The sequence below is a fragment of the Strix uralensis genome, chromosome 5, assembly GCF_047716275.1.
Source record: "Strix uralensis isolate ZFMK-TIS-50842 chromosome 5, bStrUra1, whole genome shotgun sequence".
Lineage (NCBI taxonomy): Eukaryota > Metazoa > Chordata > Aves > Strigiformes > Strigidae > Strix > Strix uralensis.
Genome location: NC_133976.1, coordinates 32,744,311 through 32,767,512, shown reverse-complemented (window position 1 = coordinate 32,767,512; position 23,202 = coordinate 32,744,311). Strand labels below are relative to the sequence as shown.

At 40.4% G+C, this 23,202-nt stretch overlaps 1 protein-coding gene across 1 annotated transcript in view; it reads right to left on the bottom strand.

The window, feature by feature from the left end:
* CNTN1 (contactin 1) overlaps positions 1-22,029 on the bottom strand; it is a 261,980-nt gene extending 239,951 nt beyond the window's left edge. Inside the window, exon 1 of the mRNA XM_074870366.1 lies at positions 21,908-22,029. The gene's annotated coding sequence lies outside the window, so the exon portion shown is untranslated. The remainder of the gene's footprint in view (positions 1-21,907) is intronic.
* Between the last annotated feature and the right edge of the window lie 1,173 nt (positions 22,030-23,202).

The following is a 23,202-nucleotide window of genomic DNA, read 5'->3' as shown; positions in this document are numbered from 1 at the left end:
CAAAAATACCTTAAGCATTCTGGGAGGGGTTTTTTGTTTGTTGTAAGAGAGATCTAACTGAGAAGCAAAATGATATTTTTGATTAAAAGATATACTAAGTGATGGGGTTTTAAAGTGATTTCTAATGCATCCTTCCTAGAATTTACCAAGTCATTAAGAAGGTGATCTCTTTTAAAAAGTAAATTCTTCAGAGACAAATAAACTAAAATGAATTCCACATCTACACAGAAAAAAAAAAGGTCAAGGGCAAACCCCACTTCTGTTTGACTAGAACCATACACAAATTCAAGTTGAACATCATCACCTCTTTTCTCAGGAAATCTGATCATGAAAATATTTAATCAATGACCTGTCAAACTCCACCTCATGACAATATCAGCACCAGCAAATGATGCCCTAAGGTTTCAATATGCATTGACTTTTCTATTATTTCATTTAGCAATGAAGTCAAAAACAGAACATAAAACATGACCTACTTCCATCCTAGAGTCTTCATTTACTGCCTCTAGTGATAACCAGAAGACTACTCTCCAGGGGCCGCAACAGCATCTGAATCGAACAGGGAAAATGAACATAATCCCCAACTCTCAACAAAGCTGAAATTCAGTCCCTGAGAAAAGAACACCCTTGCACATATTCTATAGGACAACCATCTGTCCAAATGTGTCGATAGAGAATGTTCTTGTTTGAACAGCTACCAAAATCCCGAAACAGAACATAAAACTGACTCAAAATTAAACATGAGTACTTTAAAACTACCAACATACTGCATTATGCAAAAAAAAAAACCAACAAAACACCCCCAAAACCCAGCATTAATTATGAAATTGAAATAGATCTTGTTGTCATCAAGCAAGGAAATTTGGTAGAGTTCTTCTTCCTTTGCATCTATCATAATTATGGAAACTTTGTTCTAATTTTCGACTGTGCTTACACCTTTCAATAGCTTTAAGTACTGGAAAAAAGGAAAAAATTAGGACTAGAATACGGTACATCAACAAAAATAGCATGCTCACAATTCTCCATCCAAACATCTAAGAGCGTTACTTGGTATATCACTCATATGAGAACCAGAAACCCGTATCAAATGGCTTCATAGGAGATAAAACCCTGTGCCCAGAAAGATAACAAATACAAGCACTGTCTTTTGGGGATTATCTGGTGAGACTCTGTGAATGTCTGTGAGCTAAACTAAGCTACAGAGGCAGCTGAAAGGAGATAAATGACACTGGCAAATAGTTTAAGGGAACTTGCTTTTAAAGGACCATTGAGATTTGCACTGTTCAGACAGTAGCTGTGGGGTCAGCGTGTTCTTCCCAATTCTCCTGAAAGTGTTTTCTTTTTTCCAGCGAAGGACTCAGAGTTCTTCCAAGTTAAACGGTGCAATCAGGTACTTCCATTAAAATATGGAAAAAACATTAAACTGCAAGGAGGTTGCATTTGAGAAAAAGAAGCTGGTGTGGCTGAGTCTGTTCACATTCAAAAAAAAAGACACTCAAAAGCAGAAAAAAAATAGCCCCTTGCAGGGTGACACTTAAAAGCAGTTCTTCGTCAGCTTCCTCTTCTGCTGCTGCTCCTTACATGAAGTATATGTTGAATAACTCATCACTAGAAGAGTTTTAGAAATCCTGTCCTAACCCACCACTATTTAATAAAATCAAGATATTGTTAAGATGATTATTTTTACTGTTTAAGTAGGAGAAAACAACTTTTAAATTTTCCAGGAGCTCATCTACTAAAAATATATATAAATTACTCTCTGCTTTTTCTCAAAATTAATATATTGCCTCTGTGGCAAGCAACAGATTAAATCATCTGGGATGTAATTCATTCCCTTGATCTATCCATATATTTCAATATTCAGACTAACTCTGAGAGCTATGAAGTAGGTATTCAAATCTGTGTTGAAAACATTTTACTTTTTCCACCCCAAACCTTATTCATTTATAAACAACATATTCAATTCTATTCCAAATGAACAGATAATCTGAGTATGCACTTTGAAAATACAGCACCGTATCTGTTCAATTTCTGCATCTTTATGATAGCAAAAATCAGAACCAAAATGTTTAACATTAATAACTCGAATGAAAAGAGTTAGAAGCAGAATGACTACACTAAAATGAGGAATTTTATTTTCAGCAACTGACGCTCAAGAATACTGCAAAACTGTCCAAAAATTAAATGCTACCAAAACCCCTCTTTCCTCGCCACTTCCAAAAATTCAGCACTATGTTTACACATCAACCAATAAAGTTTAGGGGAACACAGGTACTATCTGGTATCTGACAGTCACTATTTTCGTGAAGTGTCATTAAGCAATAACAATATAAAAATGGTTGACATACGTTAAAGTTTGGTCTTTACTCACTCTATTTTAAATCAGCATTAATTTTAACAATTGAGGGAGCCAAGAACTGTTACATACAAGGTAGCTATAATAAAATAACAATGGCCTTTTTTTAAAATTAGTATCACAGAATCAACTAGGTTGGAAAGGAACTTGAAGATCATCTAGTCCAACCATTAACCTAACACTGCCAGTTCCCATCTACACCATATCTCTCAGGGCTATGTCGACCCTACTCTGGATGGGGACTCCACCACCTCCCTGGGCAGCCCATTCCAACGCCTAACAACCTGTTCTGTAAAGAAATACTTCCTGACATCTAGTCTAAACCTTCCCTGGCGCAACTTGAGGCCATTCCCTCTTGTCCTATCACTTATTACTTGGTTAAAGAGGCTCATCCCCAGCTCTCTGCAACCTCTTTTCAGGTAATTGTAGAGGGCGATGAGGTCTCCCCTCAGCCTCCTCTTCTCCAGACTAAACAACCCCAGTTCCCTCAGCCGCTCCTCATACGACATGTGCTCCAGACCCTTCACCAGCTTCGTTGCCCTTCTCTGGACACGCTCGAGTAATTCAATGTCCTTTTTGTAGTGAGGGGCCCAAAACTGAACACAGTAATCGAGGTGCGGCCTCACCAGGGCCGAGTACAGGGGTAAGATCACTTCCCTGTCCCTGCTGGCCACGCTATTTCTGATACAAGCCAGGATGCCATTGGCCTTCTTGGCCACCTGGGCACACTGCTGGCTCCTGTGCAGATGGCTGTCAATCAACACCCCCAGGTCCCTCTCTGACTGGCAGCTCTCCAGCCACTCCTCCCCAAGCCTGTAGCGCTGCTGGGGGTTGTTGTGGCCCAAGTGCAGAACCTGGCATTTGGTCTTATTGAACCTCACACAGTTGGCCTCAGCCCATGGCTCCAGCCTGTCCAGATCTCTCTGCAGAGCCTCCCTACCCTCGAGCAGATCAACACTCCCACCCAACTTGGTGTCATCTGCAAACTTACTGAGGGTGCACTCAATCCCCTCGTCTAGGTCATCAATAAAGATGTTAAACAGGAGTGGCCCCAAAACCGAACCCTGGGGGACACCACTTGTGACCAGCCGCCAACTGGATTTAACTCCATTCACCACAACTCTTTGGGCCCGGCCATCCAGCCAGTTTTTTACCCAGCAAAGCGTGCAGTCATCTAAGCCTCGAGCAGCCAGTTTCGCCAGGAGAATTCTGTGGGAAATGGTGTCAAAGGCCTTGCTAAAGTCAAGGTAAACTACATCCACAGCCTTTCCCTCATCCAATAAGCAGGTCGCCCTGTCACAGAAGGAGATCAGGTTTGTCAAGCAGGACCTGCCTTTCATAAACCCATGCTGACTGGGCCTGATCATCTGGTTGTCCTGCATGTGTTGTGTGATGGTACTCTGGATGAGCTGCTCCATCAGCTTCCCGGGTACCGAAATCAAGCTGACAGGCCTGTAATTTCCTGGATCATCCTTCAACCCTTCTTATAGATGGGCGTCACATTGCCCAATTTCCAATCTGTCGGGACCTCCCCGGTCAGCCAGGACTGCTGGTAAATGATGGAAAGCGGCTTGGTGAGCACCCCAGCCAGCTCCTTCAGCACCCTCGGGTGTATCCCATCCGGTCCCATAGACTTGTGTGTGTCTGTGTGATGCAGTAGGTCACTGACTATCTCCTCCTGGATTGTGGAGGGGTCGTTCTCCCAGTCTCTATCATCTGGCTGAGGAGGCTGGATTCCCTCAATACAACTAAATCTTGTTATTAAAGACTGAGGCAAAGAAGGCATTAAGGATCTCAGCCTTCCCCTCATCACTTGCTACCAAGTTTCCTTCAGCATCTAGCAGGGGATGGAGGCTCTCCCTGGTGTTTCTTTTGCTATTGACATACTTATAGAAACATTTCTTGTTATCTTTGATTGCTGAAGCCAGATTAATTTCCAGCTGGGCTTTGGACCTCCTGATTTCTGCCCTGCATAGCCTCACAGCCTCTTTGTAATCACTGTGAGTCGCTAGCCCCTTCCTCCAAAGGCTGTAAACTCTCCTTTTCTCCCTGAGTTGCAGCCAAAGCTCCCTGTTCAGCCAGGGCGGTCTTCTCTGCCGCCTGCTCCTCTTAGAGCACCTGGGGACTGCCTGCTCCTGAGCCATAAACACTTCCTTCTTAAAGAGTGCCCAGCCTTCCTGGACCCCTATACCCTTCAGGACCATCTCCCAAGGGATCCTGTCAAGCAGGTGCCTAAAGAAGACAAAGTCAGCCCTTTGGAAGTCCAGGATGTCAGTTCTGCTTAGCCCTTTCCTGGCCTCTCTAAGAATAGAGAACTCAATTATTTCATGATTGCTGTCAGTATCACAGTAGCCTTAGTTAAGCATTGTTTACATGGCCTTTTGGTAGCCTATAAAATAATAAACTTTTTACTTACTACAAACTGAAGTATTCAAATATTTATACATAACGTCAATATTAACAGTGGTCACAAATTCATGTTGTTTAGTTACATTAGCATAATCATTCAGAACAAAAACAGAAACAAAAGAAGATAGACACAGATATTAATTTCCTGCAAGAACACAGACTTTAGTTAATTTTAATTAAAACTAATTGTCTAATTTACTTGCAGGTTCTTAGAAAATTATCTCAAGACTCAGAGTTATAAATATGCTATTTAAAAATACAGATTAGTGATTCCTAAAGAACCTGAATTAGGTTTTTTTTAAGAATGAAAGGAATTCACAATTCACTGTAGAGTTATAAAGTATGGAATGCCTCCATAATTACTGAGCTATTCATCACATAAAATTGACAACCCCATATAGTGAAACCATCAAGTGAACATTCTGCAGCCAATATGCTCCAAGGTACATATCGGAGCCAAATGAAATGTTCAGGTGATTAAGAGTTTTGAAATGAAATTAAAACATCACTCTATGTTGCAATCTATACCTAAAGGATAGATGAAATGCTAAGCACCCAGAGACACCAAAAAGCAGAGAAATAACCTTTCCTGACTTATACAATGGTAAATCCAACTAGCTTGATGTCTAATGCCAACACTCACAAGAGATTCAATTTTTTTTTTTTAAGGTGAAAAGCACAACCTAAATTTATCTACATTCTGAAGCATTTGAGATGCCTTTAGCAATCATTGGAAATTTAAGGTATTAGATCAGAAGCAACATTTTAAAATTCTTCTTCAAATATATTGTTATGCCATTTACAGCCAAATCAATATATGAAACAGAGCTAGTAAAATGGTTTTCCAAAGCAATAAACTTCATTTCATCCTTGTTCTACATATCTATCCATGGAAAGCAGTACAGTACTACATGAGAAATTCAGATCATCTGATGGGATATGGCCATTACAAGTTCTGTATAATCTAATGCCAACACTGCCTGAGCATCTACATAGATACCTATTGTGAGTGACCTTCAGGCAGCTAAGACAGTAGGTTATAAGTGGATCCTCTTAGGAGAGGGTTCAGATATCGTTCAGGTATGTAGAAATATATGAAAATAATTTTATGTAGTAAAAGTAGTTGATAGAACAATACTGAAGAGCACTGACAGAACAGTAACTATAATGATCTTACATTTCCAGGTCAGATCTTTCCATCTTACTTGCAGTTAACAAACAGTTCTTCGGGAGCTGTCCAATTACTAGCAGCCAAAAACCTGAATTAATCTATACTTTTGTGGACAAAATAAGATGTTATACAAATTACTTCTCATCACCAAATCTGTCTGCACATAAAGCTCATTAAAATCAGTTTTATGTCAGTGACACTCCCTTGATGTCAGCTAAATTACTCCCAATGCATACTTCCACGTGTTATTAATGTCAGACCTAGTAACCAGCTAATCACAGTGGAAATCCATAATGCTTTCTCCTATTTCTTTCTAGGAATTACAAGACCTACAGATGTCCTGCAGGTGCAATGTACCTTTAAGTTATGGTAAAGCACTAGATTTAACTTCCTTCCATTTCAGCATCAACTGGAAAGTTTCACAGTAACACAAGCTTCAAGGCAAGAATTTTGAATTATTAAGTTTTGTAAAATGGAACAAAAGTTATTAATATTTGTGATTGAGAAAGGGGAAAGACAATCCTGAAATAAAGTTGACTAATTCTGCAGAAATAGTTCACTCAGTTGTAATAAATACATTTGCCACTGGAATTGCATAAAAGAAGTTGGAGAAAATTGTCATGAAATGTATTTGATGTAACATATTTTTCATTACTGTTTTTATAAGAATTGGAAAATGGGATTGAACTTGTTCCCCGTGGAACAAATAATAAAACCTCCATAGAAGTACACTGGAAGACAAAAAGAAAATTCAAAATTCAAACTGATTACAGTTCAATTCTAAATGTAAAATTGATTGAAAGAAAGCTGAGAAAAATGTTTCACAGGTCAAAGACTTCTCATTGCAGTTTCACACTGAAGTACCAGTTGTCCAAGAGTTGTGCTGTCATAAAAACCCTGTCACTGGGACTTTCCATAAATGGACTCTACAGGTGCCGATGAGTAACAGTCAACAGAAAATAGCAAGCTAAAAAGAGCAAACATACATGCTGAGTAGAAGGGTGTAAAAGTCTACCAGATGTTAACAAGCTCTGGAGATTTGATGTCCTGTCACGTTTTCAAGACATGAAAGACGCCCAAGAGTCTGCTGAGCATGTGTAAGGCCACCAGGCCATGCTAGCGCCGACGACGGGCTGTGCAACTCAGACCACATCTGAGTTGGCCGTGGCAGCTGTGTATCATCAGAGGCACCAGGGCTGCATGTGCTGCTGAGGAAACAAGGGACCCTCTGCACACCCACCTAGAAGCCACTGTCACGCCAGTGCAGTTCTCCCCTGTGAGTACAGAGTTGGGCTGGCCTCCGCCTGGGTGACTGGGAGTGACTGTGTGTGTGGCAGTGTCTGTGGGATAGCCTGCGCCTGTGGGTACAGTGGGAGGGAATAAGCAAATATACCATGCAAATAATTACCTGCTTTTAATAATAGCTTGATTCTATTCACAGTAAAAGTTTAATTAATAAAAGTTGTTCTACACAGTTTTCATTGGGATTCTGTCTCTCCCTTACTCACTCACCTATCAGAGAAGGAGAACTGACAAGCGTGTTTGGATGCTCTAAATGAGATCAGGACACAATCTCCTACACACCCTGACATGCATTACAATACCTGCAGAATAATGTATTTTTTTTCCAACATGGTTTTGTTCTTCATACAATTTAAGCTGTCTCTGAAAATATACTGAAAGAAATGTTTTATTAAGACTTTTATTAAGTCTTAATAAAACTACAAACTCCAAGACATGAAGACAGTGCACTCCAAGGCATGCCTCTAGGCTCACAGAATGCCAGATTTCTGTGAATTCTATAATTCCGACTTGAAGTGCACTGCATTTTGCACCCATACACACTGCCAAAATCTTCAATAACTGTTAGAAGCAAAATACACTTTTAAATGTCTTTCAGCAGTAATATCCTGCAAAACAACTCACTAACTCCACTGTTGCTCCATTCAAAAAAATTAAAAAAAAAAACGAACAAACAACAAACAAATGTAACTCATATTACATAAGCCTCATTGCTAAACCATCTGTGAAGTCTCAACTGGCAACACTCCTAAAAAAGTATTGTATTGACAAACACAATTCTTATGTAATTAACAAACTTCAAGTGATACTAAAATACAATGGTACTATACAAGTTTATTTACTTTATATAGCTAGCTATATAAAATATAAAAAAAGTAAACTGCATAATTGTTTTATCAATGTTTTATTGTTAAAAGGTGGTGAGGGTGTTGTTCTTTCAGATGAATAGGACTATGATTCTCTGGCTCAAAAGAGTAATATAAGCTTAAGAGGAGGGAATAAAGTATTGACACCAAAGGTTTATCAAGTTAGAACACAGGCACACGTCAAGTCAGAGAGCATTACAAAGAGAACCTAGCATTTGCTGATACCATTTCCAAGATTAATCCTTTATGGTCAGCAACATGCATAATTACACTGGTTTAAATAAAAAGTAAAGACAGAAGTTGTATTTTATTAGAAATTCCTAGATTGTTTCAAATATAAATATTATATAAAGAACGGTTACTCACCTATCCTAAGAACCATTTATTTCTCAAAAGAAGATTCCTTGTACCATCAATTTAAAGGAGGAGGTGGGGTGTTCAGTGAGGAAGACACCAAGATACTCCTATGCTTTCCACACATGTGGAATGTTTTTAACTGTACCATTTTCACTTTCCAGTCTTTCATCAGGTTTCTATACCTACTTAATGGATCCTATTATTGCTATTAATACAAAGTATATTTATTTGTACAACAGCCTGATTCTGAGTGACACAATGAAAATTAATTTATAAGCACACTCCTAACACATCATCTTAATGACAGAAATAACTTGCAATAGAATCTCAGAATAATATTTTATCCTCTAATTTGCAGAAAGAGACTTTTCTTCCTCATTTTCCAGTAAAAGGGAAGAAAAAAGGAGGAGCACACTATAGAAATGTTATTTTGAACGGAGGGAAAAAAGGAGCCATTTTCTGTGTAACTGCAAACCGGCAACTTTTTTTTCATTGTACAGGATTATTTTTTGCCACTCATTTCACATAGGTACCCCTAAAGTTGTTCCCAACTGGCACCTACTTTAACTTTCAAACATTCTTAGTCTAGTTTTCAAAAATATTGGTGAGACTGAGCTGTCGACTCTTAGTTAGTTTAACAAAACACAAGCCGTTCTGAGGACAAGTACTTCTTCCTCATGTTGCCTACATGTATGCACTCTTTCTTTGAGAAAATTGAATAATGGCTGATCTTCTTTGGAAAAGGAAAAGAAAAAGAATTTGTCTTTAAAAGCCTGTATTGTAGCATAAGAGAAGGAGGCAATTTCCTTACCCAACTTCTATGCCAATTACCAAGCTGTGCAGCTTACAACTCTCACTTATTGGAAGCTAGCACCTGCCAACTGTCACTAGACCAACAGAAAAAAGAGACATAGTAATGTTTATATGCACTTCTCCAGTCAGAATTAACAAAAAAAAAAAAAAAAATCCCAAAACCCACTATTTGCAACTGTCTGTAAAACCATAAGAGAATATTTCTAACAGTCTGCAACAAATATTTCTGCTTTTATATCACATTGAACTGAGAAAACATTTAAACCCAAAGCTTGGGAGGAGCAATTTAAGAAACTGAACTATAAAGGATTCCTTCATTGCTTTCAGCTGTCTTCTAAGGCAGCCTTCTAGGCTTGACTAATTGAAAAACAAGAATACGGATGTTTCTACTTATCTACATGCAATAATGCAAAACTTTGCAACTAAGAAGTTCATCCTTCTAAGTGTCCTTGTCCTCCTACAAACTAACTCAAATATAAATTAACTGGCAGACTACGATTCCTCCCTCAGAAGTGGTCCAATTACAAATGCATGCAAAAATGTGTGTTGTATGCCAGGTAAGAAAGATTACCTTTATGTGGAAACATTTATAACATAAAAGTATAGGAAGAGCAATAAAATTGTTTGAAATGTAACAGCAACAACTGAACTCAAAATAGTTAGAAAACAGGGCATTTTGTGCATGCAAAAGTGAAAGGTTTTAAAAAAAACACAGACCATAGTTTCAGTACATTCAATCATCAAGCAGTTTCTTGAATTGCTTGGCTTGGATATCTGGTATCACAGTCATCTATATCTTTCTTTATATTTTTAGGCATTCCGAGAGACAACAGGCTTAGAGTTCAAATTATGAATTAGGTATCAGGTTTCCATATTACGTCCTAGGATCAGTTGAAGTCCATAATCTTGGTCTGTCAAGCCTTCTGAGATGTGGCTGTTCTGGTTACCATTCAATTAACACCAAACATGTTCACAGGCCAAGTCAGGACCTCCAGTTCTTGGGTGCCTTTCACGAGCACAAAGTCTGAAAGACAACTACCTCTAAGCAGACAGATAATTTCACAGTTAATTATGTTCCAAATTGGAAGAATCATGAAGGGCCTAACATGACAACTGCACAAACATAAAAATTGGCTGCACTCTTACTACTTGTTGAAATCGTTCTCAGGTGACTGTTTTTGAAACACAGTCAGTAATGTTATGAGCAGTTATAATCCAGACTAAAGGCAAAATCAGACTATTTATTTTAAATCACTGATGTGAATTTAAGCTCATGCAGAAAACTTGACAGGCTTCAGAGGTGGGCCCATGCAAACCTCATGAAGGTCCTGCACATGGGTCAAGGAAATCCCAAGAACAAATGGGAGATGAGTGGATTGAGAGCAGCCCTGCAGAGAAGGACTTGGGGGTATTAGTGGATGGAAAACTGACTACGAGCTAGCAATGTGGACTCACAGCCCAGAAAGCCAACTGTACCCTGGGCTGCATCAAAAGAAACATGACCAGCAGGTCAAGGGAGGTGATTCTCCCCCTCTACTCTGCTCTCATGAGACCCCACCTGGAGTACTATGTCCAGTTCTAGGGCTCCCAACATAAGAAGGACAGGGACCTGCTCAAGCAGGTCTGGAGGAGGCCATGAAGGTGATCAGGGGACTGGAGCACCTCCTTCATGAGGACAGGATGAGAGAGTTGGGGTTGTTCAGCCTGGAGAAGACAAGGCTCCAGGGAGACCTTATAGTGGCCTTCCAGTACTTAAAGGGGGCCTACAGAAAAGATGGGGAGGTACTCTTCATCAGGGAGTGTAGTGATAGGATGAGGAGTAACGGTTTTAAACTGAAAGAGGGCAGATTTAGATTCAATATAAGGAAGAAATTCTTCACTGAGAGGGTAGTGAGACACTGGAACAGGTTGGAACAGGTTGCTCAGAGGTGGATGCCCCCTCCCTGGAAGTGTTCAAGCCCAGGCTGGATGGGGCTTTGAGCAACCTGATGTAGTGGAAGGTGTCCCTGTCCATGGCAGGGGAGTTGGAATTAGATGATCTTTAAGGTCCCTTCCAACCCAAACCATTCTATGATTCCACTAACTTTAGAATGAAGTACAGAACAGGCTAGGCAAATTAAGAAATGCGTGTTACACTCGTTATCTAGTACCTCCCCTGACCCAGCATCTCATCACTCCCTTAGGAGTGAGACCATGGTTACCCAAGGGGTTCTCCCCAGGCCATCAAGAGAACTTCTGGGAAAGATGAGAGAACCACCCAGAATGAAAGCCAGGTTTACAGGTTTTAATGGGCCATGAATTCAGAGACAAGCATAAGCATAAACAATGCCAGTATATCCAGTGACAGAAAATTTTGCTATTCATCATGAAGACTGAATAACATTTTAAAATATAATCCAAATGCACACACTGGCATTTTTTCACACGTACTAAACAGATTCCCAGGGAAAGATCCCACAGAACGGGAATAATGAAATCAGAATAAAAAAAACCCTGTACATTAACAGACATAAAGCCACAAACAAATATACTTTTTATGTAAGTGCTTAGCAACATCCTGAAGGACCGTTTAGAAGAAGCGCAACTGTCTATGTTCTGCGAGGTTACTCCAAACACCCAAATATTGTATTCTATACTACAGTATAGAATACTTCAGTCAGTAAGTGCTCAGTCCAGCCCAAAACTTGCATCTGAATGATAAAGGTTAAAGGCGTAATGCTATCAGCTAATAAAAAGTCCTCCCATTTAAATCTGCCTATATTTAACTATAAAAAGCCCTTACTGAATTTTGTGTTCTGACAAAACTTTTAGATTAATAAGACAAAGTAACACGCAAAAAATGATTGGGAACATGTATTTAACAACCAATTCTCCAGAAGCAGGCAAGAATTAGCCTCTGGACTCTATGAAATAACCTGTTTTATGAAGCTGAACTGAAATTACCCTGCCAGTAAACCAAAATTTCCAAAACAGTTTATTAGCTATAGAGATAACCATGTCTCCCTTTGAATTATTTTGTTATTTTAGATTACAATGTCTCCAAGTCAAACCATCAAATAACTGCTCTTTGGCTGCTTGCACAACGCATTAAATAGTACAGTATCTAGCTAGTACCCCCACAATAAATGTTTTCCCCTTTTATGAAAAGGGATTTTGCATCTATAAAATAATATTAACACCTCATTAACCATGAAAATCCTTGAAAAGCCAGCCAAGCATATCCTAACTGTTTGGAGTGCTTCAGTTTAGACAGTTACAAACAAGTATCAAAATAGTTCTACCTAGAGGTGTGCTGGCCTGAGCAAGGCGTTGTCTAGGGACAGGTGACAAACTGCTGAAATAAAAATTACATTTCAAGGTGCTCCATATCCTTCACTGTACTTGCATTAATTCACCAGTTCTTCTTCAGGCTGGTCTGCAAAGAATGCCTGAAAGCTAGTAGTTCTGTAACATAAAATACTGTGGGTGCTTTGATAGTATTAAATAACAACAGAACAGTAAATTGTGACCTGTTCTCATTGGTTTATGTGGTATATTAGAATTTTTTTGACAGTGGTAAAAAAGGCACATATTTTTTTTCCATACTTTCCTTTCTTCTCTTGTCACAACAGTACCAGTAAATGTTAGCATAGATGAAGAAAAAAAAGAGTACTTCATGTTTAAAATAAAATCAAAAAAACACACACAGGAAACCTTAATGACTATGTGCAGGCTTTATCTGATCACTGTCAGTTTAAATACTGTCAGTTAGCAACACTGCCAAGGACAAGATCAGCTAAAAAATATTCAGTAGGCCACAAAAGCTTGCTACATGAATGTAAATAAAACTGAGGTAATACATAAGTGTATGGTAATACACTAAAGTATGGTTCTTTCAGAGCCGTCCTAGTTAAAAAAAAAAAAATCCTAAACCTCTGTATATGCATAGGCAAGATATGAATTATATGAAGCTGTTGTATCTTCAGATACAAATGTCACATTGGAGTGGAGTTAATCACTCTGAAGAATAAAAAGTCTTTATATCTTTTGAACGCTTCCAATAAGATCTCATAGAAATGAGACAAAACAGGTTTTATGGTTCAGCCACATTTAAGACTGGGTCAGCTGCTCTGTAGAGAACCCGCAGAACGTATTACAATAAAAGAATGTGAGCGGAAATGGGAACAGCTGTGCTTTATTACAAACCTGGGGCTGTTCTAACTACAAAACTTTCTTTATGCCTGTAAGTTTCTGTAGGACTGTCTGTCATTCTGAGCAGCCAGTTCAAAACTCCCATTTCCACAACAAAATACTTGTTTTAGTTAGATTTATCTTTTTCTGTACCTCACCTATGCAGCGAAGTGCAAATTAATCTTTCTTCTCAGATATACCACTTTCCCCCATGCCCCAAAATCACATTTTGTAATCACACAGCCTAATAATAAATGATCTGGCAAATTGCTGGTAATGAAAATGCAATCAAGTCTTTTTCATTCAAAACCTTTTAGTCATCTCAAGTATTCATAGCTAATAAAACACAGATCACCATCACATTGAAAACAAAAGCTAGTATTTTTAAAACAATTATCTGCTCCACTATCCCAGAGAGAGACTTTACACTGGTTTTGCTCCTGATTCATATTCAATATGATTTTTCTAAGAAGAAACAGGGAGAAATACTTCAGTTCAAGAAAATCCCTCAAGTAATGGCTCATGTAAGTAATGGCAGAAGATCCAGCATACATAATTTTTCTTGTTAATTTCATTAATACAATGCAAGTACCCCAAAGCACTGTTTACACTGACATTTTACTAATGCAGTTGGTAACTTCTAAACTCATTTCTTAAAAACCACCCTACTTGAGATTATCGGCTTCTCTTTCTTTCTGTTATTTTCAGGGTATTAGAGATAACTTTCTTCTTCAGACAAATAGAAGTGCATTAGGGGGGTGGAAAAAAGACCATGCGTATAGGTATATCTGTGTATATATACAAATATATGTTAATGTAATGGTAATTGGATGAGGCCAGATCAATGTGTCAGATAAGACAGTTATGTATTTTTTCCATTATGCCATTTTTGTATAATTTTAGTTAGGTTTTGTTGATGCTTTCCAGATTCTTATTTTGTAAATACCAGCTACTTAAAAGGAAATTAATTTCTCATCTAAACTGCTAATACTACGCTTACACAGGTAAACTGTTTATAAAAAGACAAGAATTTTGAGATAAATTGGTTGTGATAGCAATTATTCACCATATACTGTAATTTTTCAGTTAATGCATCAGTGAATTTTGCAAAAATCTACTTTTCAATGGAGCAGATCAACATTAAGACATGAAAGAGGCAATGAAATATGATGATGAGCCAAAAAAACGAGGATCTTATTCAGCATTCCATCCAAAACTCTGAGGATAAGCCTCTTCTCCTACACTGAAAATAAATAAATGAAAAAGACATCTGACAAGACCTAATGCAAAACTGAAATGGAAGGTGTTTAAAATGCCAAGTATAACTGAGCTATCACCCCACTTGTTTAGTATGGAAGACAGCATTTGCAGCATTCCGCTAGTTATTCCTTAGTGGTTTGGGTTTTTTTTCAATAGCTGGCACAGTTCTCATATGTTACATCAAGAGTCAAGGAAGAAATGAAAGCAATCAAAAAGAAATTCATACATAATTTCTTAAGGTTCGATAATGCTGAACTTTCACATTAATCAGTCTTTAGTTTGTGACTTTCAAAAACAACCTATTACAGACAAGCCGCAGACTAATTTTGCCATTGTGATGGCCTGATTATGCCTTTTCCAGGTATATCACTGCTACGCTTAGTGTAAGTGGCAGAACTGGATACTTTTTCAAAGCATTAATATGTTAAAATTTTTTGAAAACTTACAGGGCCACGAAAAGTCAGAGGAAAAAGGTATAATAAAAATCAAGACTGAAGAGAGTTCAGGAAGTGACAAGAAGAAGGGGAAAAAGCAGCATTTCAGAATGCTTGGCTTCCCGAGATCTATTTTAACAGCAGCTGGTGTCCCTTGGAGCTCCTTTATAATGAAAATTTGAAGTGGAAACTGTTCAATATTCCAAAGTTCATTTTTATAAAAGAACTAAACTGTAGACAGCTGATGAAAGGGGAACTGGGTTTCTGGCAACAGTGCAAAAGAGTGATGGCCTTATTCTTCAAAAGAAGAAATAGAAAAAACAAAAAAAAAATGTGTATTTATAGCTGCTCTTTCTCATTTATCTTAATCCTTATTATTTTCTTTTTGCTTTGTTCAAAAATGTTCAGTGAAAAAATACTTTAGCTAGAAGTACTACTAGAAAAAAACAGCAGTGAGTCTTCTAACTTCTAGAAACGGCAAGCCTTATCAACAGAAGTTATCCTACTCGGCACTTTTAGAAGTTCATTAATAATTGCTGGTAAAGGAAAATACAGGTCTGATCTTCAACATATCGAGACATTTAATTTCTTTTCAACTTTACCAGTGAGTAGTTGGCAAGACAACTGACCGCCTCTATCAAAACAAAGTCAGCTTTATTTAAAGTTTCAAAGAAATCATACTAGTTGGGAATCCAGTTATCTACAAGGAAGTCTTCATTGAGAAATATTTAGGGTATGAGACTCCTTCTCTTTTCTCATGCAAGACACAAAGTAAATTATTTCTCCTAAACTGTGATTAGGCTTGAACGTGAAAAGCCTGAAGAACAGACATAGCGAAACACAATGTGAAAAGCGAATTTATGATACTCATAAAATCAAGATAGCATTCAAAAAATTATGTATTCATCACTGCATCACATATTACTTGAATTATAAGCAGGCAATCCAAAAAATCAGTGGGTTTGCAGAACATAGAAGTTTAAAATGACATGGACTTCTTTCCCAGTTGTGGTAAATCCTAAATTCCCCATCTCACTGCAGTTGATGTATTAGAATCAGTCACTCTTCTGTTGTCCTATCCCTCTGAGACAGGGCACCAAGTTATCTCCCTCATTCAGCAAGCACTGATCATTCCCAGAAAGATTAGCACCTTACCTAGGTACAACCCTAAGACAACATTAACAGCCTGTTCCACTTCGCAACATCTGGTGTTTATTTAAATATTTACATTCAGATTAAGTGTGTGAGATTTTGTTTAAAAAATATAAGTTTCATAACACAAAACAGCTGTATTACTAAAAGGGATCCTTTCTTCTGATTAAACTGAAGAGGTATCATTATTTAAGTATTACAACTCGTTACAACCTGACCAAGCTACTGAATCCTGTTATTATCACCCATAAACCAGACCTATAACATAACATCAAGCCTACCTAACACACACAGCAAATCTAGCAGTGCATTTAAATACAATTACCAACGAAAATTAAAAAGGGGATTCAGTCCGTAACATTAAATACTTCATTGAGACAGTAAACATTTTGCTTGTTGGCACAGCTATCCTTTCACTTTCAAAAGTGAAGGTCACACTTCAGAAAGTCACACCAAGAAAGTCACACTTCAGAAAGTGCTCAGACTGTACACTCATGTCTCCCCTTACAGAGAATGACTGGATAACATTACAGGAGAATTCATGTTGTAAGGGACATCAGGAGTTTTCTAGCCCAACCTCTTGCTCCAAGCAGGGTCAGATACAACATCAGATCAGGTTGCTGGGGGCTTTATCCATCTGAGTCTTGAAAACTTCGAAGGAGGGAAACTGCACAACCTCTCCGAGTAATCTGTTCCAATGCTTGACTTGATATATCAACACCTTTCCTTGATTTTTACAAACAAATTAAATTCAGCAGTTGTTAAGCTGAAGTGCATTACTCAAATTTTATGGATAAGAAAAGTAATTTAATGCAGAAACTAATAGAGCAGTAAATTCAAGTACATGCCTAACAACTATGAGTACTGGCTTGACCAGGAATCAACAGCAAATTACAGTTATGCTTGTGTTCAAATATTTTGCTAAACTGGAGAAAATGAATTGTCTATGGTAAAGCAGAATGTTTCCAATAAAGCTATAAAAAGAACACTCATCTCATGACTAAATCATGATCTCTATGCCACAAGCTAACTACTTTGCATGGGAACAACACATAATCTGACCACTATGTGTTAATTATAAAAGCATTACGTAACTACAAGCAAAGAACTTCTTAAGTATATATTTATATTTCTTCATTTCAACACTGCACTGCTCGTATGAGCTCTTAAGAAGATTCCACAGATATGAAAATGTTTTTACATATTGTCCCACATTAATTGTAATATTCAGTCTGTGGTGCAAACCATAACTCATCCATGCCCCCCATTTCAGACATGAGAGCTACCAAGTTATTGCAAATAGTGTATGTTTATCACATCAAAAGGACCACCTTATGTATACAAAATACTATTTTGTATACTCCACCAGTCAGTTTTATTCAGATCTTAATTCAGTGAGAGGCTTACACCTTCTTTCTGTAAATATTTCTCTAAAGTAGCTGTTACAAAACCTTAATATAAAAATGAAAAAAAATGTATAAACATAAACGAACCCCAAATCATCAGTTATTTTATTTGCCAGCCCAGAAACCCCCAAAACTTAGCAGGGTTAAGAAAAAATACAGTATATGCTCCAGTCAGAACTGCTGACATCTCTTCATAATTAGGATTATTTAAATTGATCAGCATTTCCAATGTTTACTACTACTTACAAACTGTCTTTTCTGTCCTTGCTTTCTGCCAATGCATACATAGAAACACATAATTACATATCTCACTGAAAAATGTGTTCAAGAGTTCCATTTTAAAAGGAACAATGGAGGAAAAATACATCATCAATTTTTTTCTTTCAGCAGAAGAGTCTTACTTCAAAAAATGTTAGTGACTATGTTTTAAAGCCATCAACATAGGCAAGCTTTGAGTTAATGCTATGCTCTTTCCTGTATCACTAAAAATGTACCAAAAACTAACCAACTTCTAAGAAGAAAGTACTGTGTTGTTTCAGTGCAGAAGAACAAAAGCCACCACATGGTCTACAAAGATGAGTGAAAATTGAGACCACTGTTTGGTAAAAGCACAGAAAAAGGGACTGGTGACTGAGAAGGGAAGGAGACTAGAACTGAACTGATGCAGCAAATCAAGAAGAGGAAGCTCTGGGGAATAAAGTGAGTTGAAAGAATGCTGATAGGCAAAAAGCAAGGAGAGACAGGACTGGCTGAGAGAAGAAACTTAAGACAAATTTTGAACAGTCAAGACCAGCAGTACCTAAAAAATGAAGGCTGAGACTGGCTACAGGAGGATAAGGAGACTGTCATCAGGAGACATGTATAAAGGATGAAGTGAAAAGGACTATGCTTCCAGAGAACTGGCAAAAGAGCCCTCATCCACCATAATACACTCTCTCTAAAACCTAGAATAGAAAGGTCTCCAGTCTTTCGCCACTTTTCCACCATTAGAAGTATTAAATGCACAACAAACTATGCCATTCTGCTTTATCACTGGTTCATGTAAAAGGGACTCCACTCTCATAATGCTCAAAGTTCAAGAGCTTTTGCAAAGGATTCAACTTCTCCAACCCTGTTGATAACCACCATTGAGCCCAATACAGCAACACAAGAAGAAATCTGAGAGTTGAAATTTTTCTGCATTTTCTTGGTTTGTTTTTATTTAATTCTCTTAAGTTTAATTTTCTAGGTTTTAAGAAAGTATATGAGACATATATGCACTTTTTACCCCAGAAACAGCATGAAAGAATATTATTAAGGTTACTAAATCAACCACTCAAAAGTTATAAAACGACAAACACTGCAACCATAATTCTCTTCCCTTGAGTGTGTATGTTTTTATACAAATGTTTTTAAATAAACATTTACAGCTTCTTCAGAGTTACCTTGCTTCATTGAGTGCACAGGATGAACATGCACAGAAAATGATACAGAACCTAATGCAGGTAGGACTCGTCTTACATACTCAAGAATAGAAATATGTGTAGTGAACGAGGCAGGTCTTGCAGAAAGAAAAATGGACAGGGCTCTGTAATATGCCACAAAGGCTTTAAATGATTGAAGTCCTCCCTTTTGTAGTTTCCCCCATTTCTCTTACTGTCATGCATGCCATTTTACCCAAAATTTCCACAGTTTGTAATTAACTGTGAATTCCTCTTCTTCCCATCCACAAATGTGTGGAGCAGTCAGGACTTTTACTAAAAGCAATGGCAGTTTAACTTGGGCAAACATATTTACAAAAACCATAGAAATTTCAAATTGGACACCAAAAATAAGTGAATATTTTTCACCTAACCCTGTTTGTGCCTCTGTTTGCCATCTGTAAAAGTCTTCTCTCGTCTTAGGTAGTGTTTGATAAACTAATAGTTACTTGTGAGGCATTCTGATCACATGATGATAAGCACTTTAGCAAAGCCCATACAGACATTATCAGCTGTCTGTAAATAAATCATGGGCTCACATAATGATCAATGAGAATGATAAACAAAAGCGAAATATTCAATAAGTGAGCTCCATCCATCCTGTGCACTGAATGAGCCAAGATTCCTGTAGAAAAAAAAATAGTATGTGATCATGCAGTTAGGACTGTATCAGACAGGCATGCTCAAAAAGGCGCTTACAAGCTCTTTGTTCCATAACTGTAATCATGTGGGATTTCTTTTAAAGAAGGTGTTTAAAATACTTGATTTAAGATTCTATGAAATCAAGTAAGTTCTTGCGTTATCACGCAGCTGTGTTGAGGCTGCATTACTTTTTGGTGTCTGTCAGAAGTAATACTGGAAATCTCTTACTGGTTTAGAACAACACTCCAGATAACACAAACATGGACAAGGACAGAAGCATTTTGCTTATTTTTACTTTTTGCAGAATTTGGGGATGGATAAGGTATGCTTTGATGCGATGTCAACTATCACTAAACACAAAAACTAAGCAACTGATGCTGACAATACACATTTGGAGGTAAGCAAACAAACAGAATTCCATACTACCATCAGGCTCCTGCAACGTTAAGGAAAATTCTTATTAAAGAAATTTTGGTGGATTAGTATTATTATTATTATTGATACAACATGGGCCAAAGATCATCCTTTCATAGGGATACGTACAATATTCGCACTGCAAGGAAGACATTTAAACATTACTAATGTTAGAAAAGAAAAATGGAGAACTTTTATAACTTCAGGCCATTTCAGGCAGCTTTCCCCTGCTCTTATGCAATTTCAAGTCCTGTGTTCATTATTGTTACTGGTTTACAAGTAATTTTATAGAAAAGACTGATACTAAATAAAGTGTATTTGTTAACACCTCCTTTGATGCAGCCACCTCTGCACACGTGGGTGGCTGCATTTTTAGGCGATTTTTTGCCTAAGTTGTACACACCAGACATTACATAATGGTTTATTTTTAAAACCTTAAAGAACCCTTTAAATATTTTTTTAAGGGGCTTTGATATAATAACCATTGAAAACATTCTTAGGTCACAGGTCAGAGTTTATTTTCATTACTAAATGGAGCACAGTTGATTAACTGCATGGATAATCTCCAGTAGGTTTTATAAGCAGAATTAAATGGCGCTTCATAGAGCAGATGGAACGCCTGAAGAGCCCCTCACTCGGTCTGCAGCTGAGGCAGAGCTTCACAGGCACGCTCAGCCCCTTCAGGTGACTTTTAGCAGAGCTCAGCAACGGCAGTGTCCGCAAGTGGTGTTTCTGCTCTCACCAGCAGGTGTTACTACAGTCAGCCTGAATTACTGCCATTTACGGAAAAGTGACACAGAAAAACACCATAATTAGCATTTTACAAGGGGGGAAACAAAGCAAAACACTTTTTTACTGCAAGAAGGTGCAATGAAAAAAGTCCCTTTTTAGCTGATCACCATAAAAAGCAAACAAGTACATGAGATGGAGCAAGGCTGCCTCTGGGCGCGCAGACGGCTCTGAGCACAACCCTCGCCGCAACAGCGCTGCTGAGATGAGGCGCTAGGAGAACACAGCACGGACGCATTTTTTTCCCACGCGCTCCCCAGACCCATACGTGCGCCAGTAGGAACCAGAGACCAAACCGAGAATTAGGTCTTCCCTGCGGCACCCTCCCCCGCCCCCTCCGCGGGCGCCTGGCAGCTCGCGTCTCCCACCGCGAAGCCCACGATCGCGAGGGGACAGCGTTGGCGAGAGGATTACCCAGGGAAAGCGTCCCACTTTCGGCAGCCCGGGGGGCCGAGTAATCCCGTACCCAGCGTCCAGGCGCCCTGGGAAGGGGCGGCTCCCCGCGCCGTGTGACGGCCACCGCCCCCGGCCGCCTCTCCGGAGCGGGCCCCGCCGCCCAGGCCCGGGCTCCGGTACCGTCTGCGGGGCAGCTCGGAGCTCCCCCGCCGCCCAGCCGTAGGGCGAGGGGCTGCGGCCGCCCGCCACCACCCCGCACCTGCCCCAGCTCCGCCGGCCGCACCGGGAAAGTTGACTCCCCGCCGCGGCAGGGCCCCCGCCCATGCAAACCCACCCGCGACGGCATCCCCTCCCCAGGACCGCCCGCCGCCGGGGGCTGCCCCTCTCCCCCCGCAGGAGGCAGCGCCGCAGCGGCGGCTCTTACTCGCGTCTCTAAGCCGGGCGCCGCAGCGCAAAACGGGCGGGGGGCACGCCGTCACCGCCGCCGTTACGAAGCGAGCCGTGCCCTACCTGCGCAGTGCTGCCGCACAGACGCGATGTCACCCCGCGGCGTCCCGCCTCAGCTGCGCACACCGGCACGGCCCGGCCCGGCCCGGCCCGCCGCCCGCGCGCCCGCCTGACAGCCGCACGCGCGGCCCCCCCCGCCCCGCCGCGCGCGGGGCCGCCGGGGCCGAGCGGGGCGCGGGGAGCGGCGGCGGCTGATTGGACAGGGGTGATGTCACTCGTGCGCGCGCGCGAGCGCGGGAGGGAGCGCGAGCGCGGCGGTGAGGGGAATGAGCGGGGAGAGGTGAGGGGCGAGCAGGGAGAGGAGGGGGAATAGGTGAGGGAATAGGTGAGGGCAGAGTGCTGCGGAGAGAGCGAGGAGAGCCGTGGGGCGCGGGAGGTGAGGGCTAGCGTGTGGTGAAGGGAGAGGGGGGAGAGCCGGGGAGAGGAGGTGAGCCTGGCGAGGTGAGGGGCGCACCAGCCGGCAGCCCCGGCCGCGGTGGGTGCACGGGCTCGGGGGGTCGGGGAGCGGGCTGAGAGGCAGCGGGAGGGTCGCCCCGTCAGACCGGGAGGGGTGAGGGTGAACAGTGCCGGGGGCGCGGAGGGTCTTCAGCTGCCGCCGTCGGCGGCTGTCCCGCTCGCTGTGACACACGACTGCAGGTGGAACAGCACTCCGCGCTGTCCGGCGGACATGTGCAGCACCGACTGCCACACACACACATCCACACACACTCGTAGGCACGGGCGTGCGCTCTGCACATGCCCAAAGGGAAGGTGAAGCCCAAATGAAGCTGCTGCCCATACCCCGCCCATGTCCCTCAGCTGCGCCCGCACGCACCGACAGCAGAGAAAGAGGTGGGAGATGAGACCGACCCCAAGGGTGCAGCTGGGCAAGAGGCGTGATGCTCGGGATCCTCGAGAGATGTGCCCGGTAACGCCAGGTGCAAACTTTCAATTAATACTCTCCTTCCAAGTTAGGACAATAATTTTGAAATGATGGGATTTTTCTTAAGCCTCAAATTTATTTTCTGGACTTTGCATCTTCTGTGCAGGATCATATGTCTTAATTTTTCTTCATTACCACAAAGGCTAGATATTTATTTTCAAAGTCTCCTCCCCTCCCTTCAGCCCAAATCCCGTGGTATTTTCCACTTTGTAAATTGCTGTAGAAGTCAAAACTCCCAGAGGAAAAAAAAAGACAAAAGGGCTGTGTGAATGCACAGGCAGGAAGGTGCCCTGTCCCAGAATAAGCATGGGGCTTGCTGCATGCCTGCTTGGAGGAAAGCAAACAGGGCCAGAGTGGAGAAATGATCCACTGAGGA